Genomic DNA, 10,000 nt, shown 5'->3' with positions numbered 1-10,000 from the left:
GGGTTAGCAGGAATTACTAAGGTGATGCACGGTATGAAGTACACAAACAGGCAAACACACCAAACATTCACACATCTGTTTACCTATATGTGTGTGCATTTTTAAAAGCAGACATTTTGGTGTCTAAACCACAATTTATTGCAGCTCATTTACTTGGAAATGAACACTGGCTATTGCTTTAAAATAATGGTCGACTGTACTTTAGGGAGACTATGTAACAGTGGGAATAAGGAAATGTCTCCCTCTTCCCACTGCAGTACAGTCAGACTAAGGGAAACGTCTCCCTTTTCCCACCGCAGTAGAATCAGACTAAGTATATTTACAGATGCTGTGGGGATGCACAGCCCCCCCTCCACTCCTCATTGTCACCTTCAAAATTCATTTTATATGAATTGTTTATATCGTAGTCAGCAGGTGTCCCTTGATCTTGGATCTGTATACTGAATCTTGATGTAAAACGGCATTGTTATGTCAGTATAAAACTTGCATACATGCATGCAATAAGTTTGCTAATGCTTCTTTTATTGTTCACTTTTTTGCGTAAAATTCTTCATGGAGCAGTTGATCAAATTATGTTCCAGCTGAGTTACTGAAGATGAAGTATGACATCATTTTGTCTTTTCTTCCTTGCTTTATGACTGTATGGTCAGTTAATGTTCATTCTAGGGATGTGATCGGCAAAGCCCCACTTGTTAAGAACAGTATGTGAAATATTTTGGCAGGGGAGGAATGTTTTTGTCTAAGATAATTGTTTTTATGTGGTTTGTACTTCTTGGAGGCTTTTGATATTACCTGTCAAGTCATCAGTTTGGACCCTGTTTTAGTTATTTTACCCTGTAAAATGATTGCTCATTGACCCTGTCCATATTGGATGTTGGAAAGGATATGAGATGTTAGTGCAGGTTCTGGAAGTGGTGCCAGAATCTCTGACAAATGAGAGACAGGGACATGTTTGCCTCCTATATACCACAGAATCTATACTGAGCAGAGACAGAGAAAGCAAGCGATTATTTTGTAGAATACAGAACAGGTAAACAAAAAATATCTACATTTGCAACCACATTGCATGATAATATACACTAAAATGTGCTGTATGGTCAGTTAATGTTCATTCTAGGGATGTGATCGGCAAAGCCCCACTTGTTAAGAACAGTATGTGAAATATTTTGGCAGGGGAGGAATGTTTTTGTCTAAGATAATTGTTTTTATGTGGTTTGTACTTCTTGGAGGCTTTTGATATTACCTGTCAAGTCATCAGTTTGGACCCTGTTTTAGTTATTTTACCCTGTAAAATGATTGCTCATTGACCCTGTCCATATTGGATGTTGGAAAGGATATGAGATGTTAGTGCAGGTTCTGGAAGTGGTGCCAGAATCTCTGACAAATGAGAGACAGGGACATGTTTGCCTCCTATATACCACAGAATCTATACTGAGCAGAGACAGAGAAAGCAAGCGATTATTTTGTAGAATACAGAACAGGTAAACAAAAAATATCTACATTTGCAACCACATTGCATGATAATATACACTCAAATGTGCTGGATCTTTCCTGCTTTGAGGTAGAAAGCATGGCAAATGACATGTTTGCATAATTACAGGTGTAATAATTCTTTAAGAATTCATTATAAATATGGGTCTTTGATTGAACATTTCAGAATAGAGTTTTGGAAAAAAAGCTATTGAATGCTACTCTGTAAAATCCTCAGATAATATATAGAGAATGTTTGATAGATTTCATTATTATGACCACCTGAGAACACTCAAAGCTATATTTATTAAATGTAACAAATAGGTTCATAGGTTCATAGGTAGGTACTAGGCTATCTGCTCTAGGGCATTTATAAGCCTAGCCAGAGTGTGTCGGCTTTCGCCACCCCTTTGATTAATTAACTGAGCCCCTGTCAAGCAGAGCCAATGAAGTGATCCCAGGGGTGTATTTTCTGTTACCCATCCACTCGTCAAGGTTTCTCTTGAAGAGTGTTAGTGAGGGGCTCTGCCTAATGTAGTTAGGAATTTTGTTCCAAAGCATGGGGGTATCTGTGACAGGAATCTATCCATCCAGCATGTTCTATGTATTGTTGTGGTGAGGTTTAGCTCACTAGTGCGCATGGCTCACAGTGACTTGGATTTCTTTAAGTGGAGTTGTCCATCAATTCTGAGTTAGACATGGCTTTATAAGTCAGGCAGAGAGCACCTCTGAGTAAGCGATATGCCACTGGGTACAGCCAGAGTTTTTTCAGTCGGTCTGCATAGGACATATGTTTGAGGTCAGTAATCCTCTTGGTGAGGTACTTTTGTGGTCTTTCCAGCTGTTGGAAGTGTCTTGTGAGGTACATCCCAAATGGGGCATTGTACTCTATGATGGATCTGATGAGTGACGAATAGAGGGGCACTATAACCTCTTTATTTCTAGATGCGAGCCCTTTAGTAATTAGATGGGCCACATAGAAGGATTTCCTAACTACTTTGTCACTATGATTGTCAAAGGAGAGATTACTATCCCCAGATCTCTTATTACCGCTTCTGTAGTAAGGGGGCTGCCACCTATGTGGTAATTCATGGGTGTTTTGTTTTTCCCAAATGGGATGACAATGCATTTTTTGGCATTTAGCTCGAGGCCATGACTTTGACACCAGTTATCCGTCTCAGTAAGGCCTTTTTGGAGGATGTGCGTGTCAGCCAGAGAGTCAATTATGGCTCCCAGTTTGCAGTCATCGGTGAACTTGGATAGCCATAGTCCTCCTGTGTTTGCCTGTACTTCTCAGAAGTATATGCCAAACAGTAGGGGTCCCAGGACCAAGCCTTGCGGGACACCACTTGTGACTGGTTTAGAGTCGGACCTGGAGCCTGCTATTCTTACCACATGAGTTCTGTCTGTAAGCCAGTTGGCAACCCATCTTGTGACATAGGGGTTTATGTTCAGGCTGGTGAGTTTTTCTATAATACCTGAGTGAGGATTGGTGTCGAATGCCTTGGTGAGGTCAAGGTAGGCTGTGTGAACCACCTTTCCCTTGTCTATGGCCTTGGTGACTGTCTCAAAGAAGTCAGTCAGGTTTAGTAGGCATGATCTGCCCTTTACAAAGCCAAACTGGGTCGGATCAAGTGTTTGGAGGTTTCCAATGTCTCTTCTAAAGAGTTCCATGATAATGCGCTCCATAGCCTTGCAGATCAGGCTAGTCAGGCTTATGGGGTGATAGTTACCAAGATCAGTAGTGGCCCCTCCTTTGTGGAGCAGAATAACCATTGCTGTGCATCATTCTGTGGGCATGTAGCCTGTGGAGAGGCAGAGGTTGAACAGCGTGTTTAGGTGGGGGTGTAGTTTGTTCTGTAGTTTGTGCAACACGCATCCTGGGACACCATCTGGCCCCATTGATGCTGTGTTTTTAGCTTTTGAAAAGGCTGTTTTCACCTGTGCATCTGTGATTTCCAGGACACTACACTTTTCCAATATTGTTGTGGGCCCTTTTGGAGGTGAGAGGGGGGTGAAGTTTGCACTAAATCTATCTGCCAGGATGTTGGCAATATCATCTGTGAGTTGCCACTTAGATTCTTGACATAGCTAAAGAAGGCTATGTGGTCATCTTTCGAATCCTTGACTATTTTTCTTTCAAAGTTAGCCTTGGATGATTTTATGAGAGACCTTAGTTTCTTACTGATACTGATCAGGGATGTCTTTCCTTCTTGGGATTTGCTTTTTTCCTGAACTAGTTTCCTCCTTTTATTGTATAATCTGTTTAAGGCAGCGATCTACCAGACTGGTTTCCTTCTCTAAGGGGAGTGAGTCTTGATTTTGCTAGTGATGGCACCATCCATGCATCCTTGTATGTGCTCATAGAGTGCATTTGTAAAGGATTCTGCATCTTGGGCAGCATTATCCTTTAGCGTGGGGGCTGTGAAACTTACCACCTCTGTCTTAAGTAAGGTGAAGTTAGCTTTAGAAAAGTTTTTCACTGTGGTTTCCTTGGTTGAGGGTGGTGGTGGGGTGTGGACATCCAGAGTGATTAGTTTATGGTCTGATCTAACCAGTGACTTGTTGACCTCCAGTTCGGAACACCTATCGCCCGTGTTGGTAATGACCAGGTCTAATATGTTTTCACTTCTGGTAGGGGAGTTTACCAGCTGATCCAGGGCATTTGAGTTGATAAATTCCAGGAAGCGCTGAGTCTAGGAGTTTGTACTCGAGTAGTTTTCCCAGTTAATGGTAGGGTAATTGAAATCGCCCAATATCAGGGTGTTCGGTAGGACCTTCATGTTTTCCAGTGTCTCCAGAAAGGCAGAGTGGTGGTCCTGGGTCATGCAGGATGATCTGTAGCAGGCCACAATTTGCATTGCGGATTTGCCCGATGTTAGTTGCACTTGGATGACCTCAGAGGTATCATGCTGCACCACTAACCTGGAGGTGTAGGTATCCATGAGGAATATGGATACACCCTCTCCTTTTGTGTTTCGGTCCGTGTTCTGTGGCCAAAATGTGTGGTATGAGTTGTAGCCCAGTAGTGCTGGAGTGCTCTCTGGAGCCTTGAACCAGGTTTCAGTTACTGCACAGGTCGACGTTCTTCATACTGAGGAGTGCTTCGAGCGCATGCATTTTGATATTTAAACTCCTGGCGTTGAGTAGCATAACCCTCATTTTTTTAACAATCTGTTTCCTTAATTGTGCAAGTGCTACCTTTCCCCCTCTTCTCAGCATGACAACCTTCCTCACATCTAACTGCCTTATAACAAAAGAAAAAGGACTGCAGTACAACTTAAACATGCCCACTGTTTTCTATTCTCTGCTAACTCCTTTGCAAGGTTATAAGGTAATTTAATATAGCATAATATACTGCTGACATCCTTAGACAGTATTATACACACAACACACCATCAACTCACCATATTCTGACACCACAGTACAGCAGACTTTAGCATCTTCTGCTACCAACCTATTAAAATCATGTTCACATTTACAATGCTTTTGCTGCTTATATCTAAGAATCATTTATTCCTAACTTTATTGCAGCCTATATGTGAGAGGTGCGAAAATCTACTTATTTGGAGGCTACCTTTCATCTAACCCTACAGACGGTATCCAGGACATCATCAGTGACAATAACCAGAAGCATAACAAGGGTGGGGAGAAGGAAGAAGCCAACCCCGTTTCTGAATCAGAAGTGCAGTTACTGCATTTTTTCTGTACCGGCATTTCTGAATGCTGATACAGAAAGGCACTTCAGCATTTTGTCTGCGTTAAGCTGTGTTAAGCTGTAGCAAGCTAGTTATTACAGACATAGGAATCGGCTAAAGAAGTCTACCATTGCAAAATTCCAGCTTCAACAAAGTTTCTGTTCCTATAATGCTGAGTTTTAGAAAAAATCTAGACTAGAAGCTGGTACTGTTCAACTTTTTTATACAGTCAGGATAAGCACATTTGTCTTACAGTGGACTTCGTCAAATGCACAGTAGTAACTATTTTGCAGGCCTTAAGAGGAAAAGAGTCAAAAAGATATAGATTGCATTTATTAAAGTGTCTTATGTCAGCTAAGTGTGGCTCTAATTGTCATTAGTAATTTGTATCACAGGAAACATCGGACTATAAAAGGATGCAGTGTTCTGCTAGGTCTTTCCATGGTTAATGGAATATACAGATTTGAGTATAATCTCATGTATTCTTCAATAGATAAAAAAACACTGAATTATTTTTATTCTTATTTCCTTAGCTGTATTATAAATCCTTTTCATCATGACTCACATTGCAAGTTCTTGGGATATATAAGTGACTAAATTAAAGTCCTATAATGAACAGGTGTGAAAAAAAGAACAGAAACCATGCAAACATAAATGAAAAGTAAACTCCAGTGTAGCATAATATATATAAAATTCCCAACAAATTGATTTTGTTTTTATAATGCTAACTGGATAACTGGATAGATGTCCTGCTTCATAATACATTCTTTTCAGCTATAGCACAAACTTAGTGGAAAAGGACAGACATACATGTTCCATTTATTACACTCACAAAGAAAAAGGTAAACAACAGCTTTCTTGTCTTTCAGGTGCATCTGAGTAAAGGCATATTTACCTACATAAATCAGGAGCTGTTTTTTATTGGTGTTTGGCATGATGGTTAAGGTGTTTGTCTCACAGACACAAAGGGCAAGGTTTGATTCTTGGGATGCATGATTATGCCTTAAAAAGGCTTTTTGGAGCTGGTAGCCTTCTAATGAACTACGAGGAGCTACTAATACTGGTTTATAACATAGCATCCTTTCGTTCATTAAATGTGCTGTCTCTCTAAGTAGAGCATTGGAGCTTCATTGAAGTTTTTACTTCTGAGGATATGTGATATGGCAGGTAATAACTCGAAAAGAATTTCCCTGCACGGAAGTAATTGCACGGCTCAAAATAACATTATAGTCAAAAATCAAAAGCCAGCAACTGTGAGCTGTGTAACTAATTTAATTAGTTAGTAAAAAATAAAATAATAAATTAAAAAATAAGTAACAAATAAAAATAAAAAAAAATAAAATAATAAAAAAAATTTAAATAAAATAAAAAATAAAAATAATGTTTTTTATTTTTTACTAACTAATTAAATTAGTTACACAGCTCACAGTTGTTGGCTTTTGATTTTTGTCTACAATGGCAGGTATTAAGACAAGAACATTCTCTATTACTCAGCAAATCCAAAAAAAAAAAAAAAACATAACAAGTTAGTTTTTCTATTGCTATAATGCAGTCTTACTACCTGTCTTCCTATAGAGTACTGTAAGTATTTATCTTTTAACATACTCAGCTTACTTTTCATAGCATTTTGCATTCAAATCTACCTTCTCTTATAGATTATATAATGTTCTGCCCATTTAGTAACTGAAAATGCCAGTTTTCTGAATGAATGACCCTATCATCCAGGTGTGGCATAGCATACTGGCAGTGAGGCTAAGGTATTTTGTCTATCAGCGTCCAATAGTTGGACCTCAGCATAGGCTAGATGAAAACACCGCACATAGAAATAAACCATCATCTCCTTTTTTTGTGGCAGAGGGAGTGTACATGTTATCTGACAGTACCCCTTTGTCAAGCCAAGAATTGTCAGGTGTCTTTACTTTCTAGGTACTGTATCAGGTCACCCATTCTGGGAATGAGGCAGGTGTCAAATTTTGAAATGTTGTTCAGGTTCCTAAAGTTATTACAAAATGTAAAGTGTCTATCAACTTCAGGAACTAACACTATTGAGCGCTTCTATTCACTCTTTCACGGTTCTGCTCTACTAGTCATGACCATCTTCTTGTCTTACTGTTTGTTTTTGTGTCTCTGGCATTCTATATGCTCTCAGTTTAATCTTTGTTCCAAGTTATTTCCTATCAAATTCTTCCTCTCAGACATTTCTGTAAACGATACAACTGGAAAAATATGTATTTACAGCACCTCAAATCTATTATTTCCAAATATGAAATGCTCTTGCCCCAGAAGCTTGGCTTATTGTCAAGCTGCTCTAGTGTATTTTCTCACTTTTGATCCCATGTTTTTAGATCTGAAGGCTCACAGGCAAAAAGGCAAAAAAAGAGCTAGACCAGCTTAGTGAATGTGTGTGTTTTGCTACCCAAGCAAGATGTCTTAGATCCATCACTGAAGTTTGTGATGTCCCTTTTCATGGTCTTTTTGCAATGACAACTGAGGTATGACTGAATTGGTCTAGTACTCTATATTAGTCAGATTCCTATCAGATAACCGAAGATGCATTTCATCAAATGCATCTTGGTTGAACTTGAAATGTCGAAAAGGCAAAATGATGAAGCGGCATATAAGCAAATTGTTTGCCTGGGGAAAAAGTAACTTGGACGTTTCCTCACTTTGCCATTTTTGGCACTGTAGTGCGATCTCAGAGTTGGTATATTTAAGTAGGGGGGTGGAGGGGCACAGCCCCCCACTTTACACAATGCTTAAATGTTTTGTTTTGTTTGTTTGTTTTTTTTTTTTTGGCAACAACAATTTTTTTTCCCTGGGAAAAAAATTGCTGTTCTGGTTGCTCGATGTCTTGTGAATTCGAACTTTAGAGTTCGATATAACAACATTCGATCATTTGATCATTCGTTGTTATAATATAGACCCTATTAGTCAACGTGATGGGTTTTATATCACTTTTATTCCTTCAAAGAAGAGTGAAAATGTAGGCGTTCTTACCAGCTGGCATGCTACTCTGTCAGTATACACACATATACACACAGATGCATACAACAACTTCAGGTCCAGGCGCTAACAGCAATCTAGCTTGCCAACATACTAAAAGTTATCCTCATAAGGTGTCAAAATTATTCTTAAAATATCTAAACTAGTACTTGCTTTAATATAATTTATACTCCTTTCCACGTGTCAACTACTCTAGTACATCTATAGTCACACACAAACAATACAATAGCCTAGTACCTACCTATGAACCTATGAACATATATATATATAGATGTATATATATATATATATATATATATATATATATATATATATATATATATATACTGATATTGCATCACAAAACATAAATAAAAAATACACTTTGTTAATTAGGGTAGAGCACTGAACTCTCATGCCCATATTTCAGTTGCCAGCCTGTGGACACTGTCGGCTTAAGTCACTTGTTCTGGGTTACACAATAAAAAAATGGAGGTTGCAAAATAAGACTGCTGCACACAAAGGTACAACTGTCATGAGCTTAAACCTTTGCGCCAAATTGCCAGACATAAAGCTAATCATGTAAAAATGCTTATTGTATACTACTTCTGATATAAAAAACATTAAGAATTATAACTTACCTTAAGTCCGGGGACCTCCTTATTTCATTGCAGTAATCCACGAGAAAGAATTTCTCATAACCTACAGCTGCAGGAGTCATATTCAGAAATCTCTATTTCATATCTGCAGGATAACTTATTTAATAGAATATTTACTTCACAAATCAAAAACAGTAACATAGACTTGTAGTCCAACATAACAAACACTTGCGGTATGGATTCTATGTAATAAATTACATTCTGCAATATATCAGGGGAAATAATTTTAGTCGAATCACATTTACAACTTGAGATATATATAGAACAAGTGTGCATTTTATTTAACTAGAACTGACTTGATAAAAATTAAAGTGCTTTTCCTCATCTGCCTTTAGCAAGCACATATTGGTTCAATTCCCTTAACTTAACTTTCTTTGAACAGTGCAAAAAGAAATCTGGATGAAATCATGACAGAGTGAAAACTCAGATTGCAATGAATATCAGAATACTGCAGACCAGATCTGTTTTATTTACTTTAGTATTTATTTTACATAAAATTGAACTAGACAATATGGTCTGATTTTCACTCCCAGCTGAATTACAATGGGAATAAAGAACAGCTCACATGAACCTTTTGCTGTAACGTGCATCACAGACTACAGTAGACATATATACCTAAGACTGTTTCCTTCATTATACACATACCAGAGGCACGTCCTGTGTACAGTCCTGTCTCATTCACAGTTGTTTATTCTATGCTGCACAGATTTAAGTAATGTGCTCACTGCATTTGCATTCTGCTTCAGATAAGAAGCCTTGCTTTATGACATCAGTAAATGAGTTTTATTGAGGGAAATTCCCTCACTAGGTTCAGTATCTAAAGGCCAAGACATGTCCCATATCCAAGATCTCAGAAAAAGCCCAAAATAACAAAGTTATGTGCATTGACAAGTCAGTGGTTGAGACTGATAGGTTAATATATCACTAGACCTGAGGCGTTAGGCTGTGTTATTCAATACCACCTTAGTTACTTATCCTTAATTGACCATGTTAGCCCAGTAGACTAGTAACTTCTTTTCAGGGGAGACTGAAGGTGGTAATTATAATACTAGTGGAAATTTGGCCAGGTAATCAGGGAACTGCCCATCTAGTTCCTTTGGTTGGTGTTATTGGATTTTTCACATCTACCTGAGCCAACAAACAGATGGAACCATTGTTTAATAATCTCACCCAAAAGATGAAAGACTCAGG

Source organism: Protopterus annectens, chromosome 2.part1 (assembly GCF_019279795.1).
Source record: "Protopterus annectens isolate FY-2018-M chromosome 2.part1, PAN1.0, whole genome shotgun sequence".
Classification (NCBI taxonomy): Eukaryota; Metazoa; Chordata; order Ceratodontiformes; family Protopteridae; genus Protopterus; species Protopterus annectens.
The sequence above is the reverse complement of the archived record's forward strand: the minus strand, read 5'-3'. Positions refer to the sequence as shown.